This window comes from Triticum aestivum, chromosome 1B (genome assembly GCF_018294505.1).
Source record: "Triticum aestivum cultivar Chinese Spring chromosome 1B, IWGSC CS RefSeq v2.1, whole genome shotgun sequence".
In the NCBI taxonomy this organism is placed as follows: Eukaryota; Viridiplantae; Streptophyta; class Magnoliopsida; order Poales; family Poaceae; genus Triticum; species Triticum aestivum.
The window spans coordinates 556943854-556948678 of NC_057795.1; the positions used below are offsets into that span (position 1 = coordinate 556943854).

Here is a 4825-nt window from a genome sequence, read left to right on the forward strand (position 1 = left end):
TCCTCGCCGGCCTGCCTCCACTTCGTCCGCGTCGTCCCTGACGACCTCCTCGCCCCCCACTGCCCTGTGCCCTGCAACCCCTTGTGAGCCCCCCTCCTTCCCCTTTTCCCCGCGGTCACCACCGCGCGCAGACCACGTCCGCCCGCGGCCCTGCACCCCGCCGTGCTCTGGACGCGCGCGCCCACAACCGCCCGCACATGGCTGACCCTGCCTGACCGCGCTTCGCGCCACACCGGCCACGTCCTGCGCTCCCCTGCTCCACGACTGCTATTGCCTCCGCTAGCCACCGCACCCGCCGTGCCGCTACCTCCTCAGGTTGCCATGGCCTCGCCTGTGTCACTTCCTTGCCGCCCCGGCCGCCTGGCCGGCGCCGTGTCCACCGGCCTTCCTATGCTCCGGCGCCCCTGGGCGTGCGCCCGAATGAACGGGTGCTGGGCACCCATTGCGCCCGAACCCGCCAACGCCGGTGCCCACTAAGGCCCTGGGGCCTATGACAGATGGGCCCCACGCCCCAGAACGTTTTTAGAAGAAAATAATAATAAAAAAAATAAAAATGAATTTAATTAATTAATTAATTAACTAAATTAATTAAGTTAATTAATCCTACTTAATTAGTCTAAATTAACCTGTTAGTCTAACTGAGCAGTAATAAGTTTAACTAAACCCTAGTTACCTAAACAGAGTATGACAGGTGGGTCCCACTAGACCCACATGTCAGATTGACCCAGTCAACCCCTGTTGACTGCTGACGTCATGCTGACGTCATGATGACGTCAGCAAACACTATTCTGGATAATGTTGAAATTAAATAGTTAAATAAATCCTAAAAATGATTTAAATCTTTTAAAATTAATATAAAATAAACCGTAGCTCAGATGAAAATACTTTCTACATGAAAGTTGCTGAGAACGACGAGACGAATCCGGATGCGCAGCCCGTTCGTCCAAAACACACCCCTAACCTATCGAACTTGCAACTTTCCCCCTCCGGTTCCTCTGACCGAAAATGCGAAACACCGGGGATACTTTCCCGGATGTTTTCCCCCTTCGCCGGTACCACCTACTACCGCATTGGGGCACGCCTAGCAACACGCCTTGTCTTGTCATGCATCGTCATGCATTTGTTTGCATTTTATTTATTGTTTCTTCCCCCTCTTCTCTCGCTAGACCCCAAGACAGACGCTGCTGCTACCCAGTTCGACTACGGGGTTGACGACCCTCCTACTTGCCAGAGCAACCAGGCAAGCCCCCCCCCTTGATCACCAGATATCGCCTATTCTCCTCTATACTGCTTGCATTAGGATAGTGTAGCATGTTACTGCTTTCCGTTAATCCTATTCTGATGCATAGCCTGACATTGTTGCTACATCTGTTGATACCTTACCCGCCATCCTAAATACTTAGTATAGGATGCTAGTTTATCATCATTGGCCCTACATTCTTGTCAGTCTGCCTTGCTATACTATTGGGCCGTGATCACTCGGGAGGTGATCATGGGTAAATACTATACATAGATACATACTATACAGATGGTGACTAAAGTTGGGTCAGCTCGATGAGTACCCGCAAGTGATTCTGATGAGGGGGCTGAAAGGACAGGTGGCTCCATCCCGGTAGAGGTGGGCCTGGGTTCCCGACGGCCCCCGACTGTTACTCTGTGGCGGAGCGACAGGGCAGGTTGAGACCACCTAGGCGAGGGGTGGGCCTGGCCCTGGTCGGCGTTCGCGGTTGCTTCATAATGACACGCTTAACGAGATCTTGGTATTTGATCTGAGTTTGGCCACTGGCCTATACGCACTAACCAACTACGCGGGAACAGTTATGGGCACTCGACGTCGTGGTATCAGCCGAAGCCTTCTTGACGTCAGCGACTGAGCGGCGCGCGCCGGGTTGGACTGCGTTAACGCAACTTCCTTTGTAGTGGAGGTTGCTAGGTCTACTCACCGGCCGCGTACGCAATGTGTAGGTGTGCAATGGGCGATGGGCCCAGACCCCTGCGCGCATAGGATTTAGACCGGCGTGCTGACCTCTTTGTTGTGCCTAGGTGGGGCTGCGACGTGTTGATCTTCCGAGGCCGGACATGACCCAGGAAAGTGTGTGCGGCCAAATGGGATCGAGCGTGTTGGGTTATGTGGTGCACCCCTGCAGGGAAGTTAATCTATTCGAATAGCCGTGATCTTCGGTAACAGGACGACTTGGAGTTGTACCTTGACCTTATGATAACTAGAACCGGATACTTAATAAAACACACCCTTCCAAGTTCCACAGACAACCCGGTGATCGCTTTTCCACAGGGCGATGAGGGGAGGATCGCCGGGTAGGATTATGCTATGCGATGCTACTTGGAGATGCTACTTGGAGGACTTCAATATACTCTCTTCTACATGCTGCAAGACGGAGGCTGCCAGAAGCGTAGTCTTCGATAGGACTAGCTATCCCCCTCTTATTCTGGCATTCTGCAGTTCAGTCCACTGATATGGCCTCCTTACACATATACCCATGCATATGTAGTGTAGTTCCTTGCTTGCGAGTACTTTGGATGAGTACTCATGGTTGCTTTCTCCCCCCTTTTCCCCCTTTCCTTTCTTTCTGGTTGTCGCAACCAGATGTTGGAGTCCAGGAGCCAGACGCCACCGTCGACAACGACTCCTACTATGCTGGAGGTGCCTACTACTACGTGCAGCCCGCTGACGACGACTAGGAGTAGTTAGGAGGATCCCAGGCAGGAGGCCTGCGCCTCTTTCGATCTGTATCCCAGTTTGTGCTAGCCTTCTTAAGGCAAACTTATTTAACTTATGTCTGTACTCAGATATTGTTGCTTCCGCTGACTCGTCTATAATCGAGCACTTGTATTCGAGCCCTCGAGGCCCCTGGCTTGTATTATGATGCTTGTATGACTTATTTATGCTTTAGAGTTGTGTTGTGATATCTTCTCGTGAGTCCCTGATCTTGATCGTACACACTTGCGTGCATGATTAGTGTATGATTGAATCGGGGGCGTCACATGCGGACTACTTGGCATTTTAGGAACTGGCCACTGGAAATAAACCCATAGGGTCTCGGGTATTGGTTGTCGGACATTATTTCTACATATGACTTTTCAGCAAAACCAAGATATCATGAACCATTACTTCACTAAACAGACAGGTCAGTCACCTTTAGGACAGATTGTGGTTGCTTATATGTGTCAACAAATTACAATTTCATATGTAGGAGTGGGTCAATTCAAGCCGTTAGCAAGCAGTCACATGGCCGATTAAAAACAGATAGTTATGTTTAACAGAATTTATATGGACCAACTATACTCAATCCACCAGTCCAGGCTATGGTATAGTTATCCAGCCTAAATACTCACATATATCAGCCATGAGTGGAAGTAGTTGACAACAAACTATGATCCTAGAAAGTACGACTAAAAGTTTGTCTATCAATGTAAAAACAAAAACACATTTGTAGATCAGCAAACAGAGGAGATGCCAACAGTGAAGTAAAACTTCATCAAGAATCATATTTTCAGGGGAGAACAAATAGTGCAGACTGTAAAAAGTATTGCTAGGATGGCTAAAGACAGTAAAAGCCTGAAACTTGCCAATTGTAAACAAACACGAAAGCAAGACACATCACAACAGAACTAGTAGTACAACTCCCAGATCTCTGGAACAATTTTCGCTTTGTTATATTTTTGCTCCAGAAATATAGCCAAATCCTCACTTCTAGCAGCGCATATAAGCATATCACTGAGATAGCGAGGGAAATGGCGGCCAAAGGAGGGAGCTCAGCAAGAGGAGGGAAATGGGGAACTCACCTTGGCCTTGGGACCGCTGGTTGCTGCCATGGAAGAGCTCTGAACCATGGAGCAGTCACGTACGCGTCTTTGATTGTTTGTTGCTATAATATACCAACAATTAGTACCCAAAATAGATATTCTAGATGGAGACTCTGCAAGTGCACTTACCTTGTCCAAGTCCAATGCTTTATGGCTCTGAATTCCGACAATAGACCAAGTTCCAGGCCTAATAATGCTTCCCTCAAACTTTGTTATTTCTGAAAATCTGCATTTTACATTGAATAAATATTACAGTACACGACTTATCACAAGCAGAGAGGAGTGCAGATGAGGGGACGGGGCTGAGCTAACCTCTCGGCGTAGTGGAACAGGCAGAGGTAGAGGTAGACGGGATGAGCGTCTTCAGCTCAAGCGACTGCGCCACCGCGTTCTTGACCGCCTGCGCAGCAAGCACACACACGCGCAATTCATTCGCCGGAATCCAGGTGAGAAGACACAAGAAGAGAGGAGGGGGACGCACCTGCGCGATGAGGGCGACGAGGTGTATGAGCGCGTCGAAGTTGTCACCGTCGGAGTGGGAGGCAAGGAGCACCGAGACGGCAGCATCGCCGTAGAGGTGTGCGTTCGTGGCTCCGTGCCCATCCGTACACCAGCCGTGATGCAATCCACTTGACCTCGATGGATTTGACGTGAAGGAGACGAGGACGGCCATGATCCGTTCGTTGCCGCCGGCGTCAGCGGCGAGTGTGTCGGTGGTGAGGCTGCCGCTCGCCTCCTTCCGGCCGCCTTCCAGTGCGTGCGGGATGTGATTCCACTACTGCTGCTGCTGCTGTGGAGAGGGAGGCGCGGGTGCGGGCGGTGCTAGGGGGAGAGGAAGAGGAGAGGGAGGCGGGGGTGCGGGAGGAGGAAGGCAGCGGCTAGGGCACGGCGGCTAGGGTTTGGGAGGCGCCAGATGAGGGGTGGAAGGAGGAGGCCGTGAGGGGAGGAAGCCGGGCGGCGGCGGGGCAGGGAGGGGAGAGATGGCGGCGGCGAGGCGGGA

General features: G+C 51.4%; 1 long non-coding RNA gene across 1 annotated transcript in view; it reads right to left on the bottom strand.

Moving 5' to 3' along the window:
- The window catches only part of LOC123094925 (uncharacterized), a 14015-nt gene extending 9962 nt beyond the window's left edge, over positions 1–4053 (bottom strand). The window contains exons 1-2 of the long non-coding RNA XR_006446044.1: positions 3955–4053; positions 3805–3887 (exon numbers count right to left, since the gene is read on the bottom strand). This is a non-coding gene — a long non-coding RNA (uncharacterized lncRNA). The remainder of the gene's footprint in view (positions 1–3804; positions 3888–3954) is intronic.
- Positions 4054–4825: the final 772 nt, after the last annotated feature.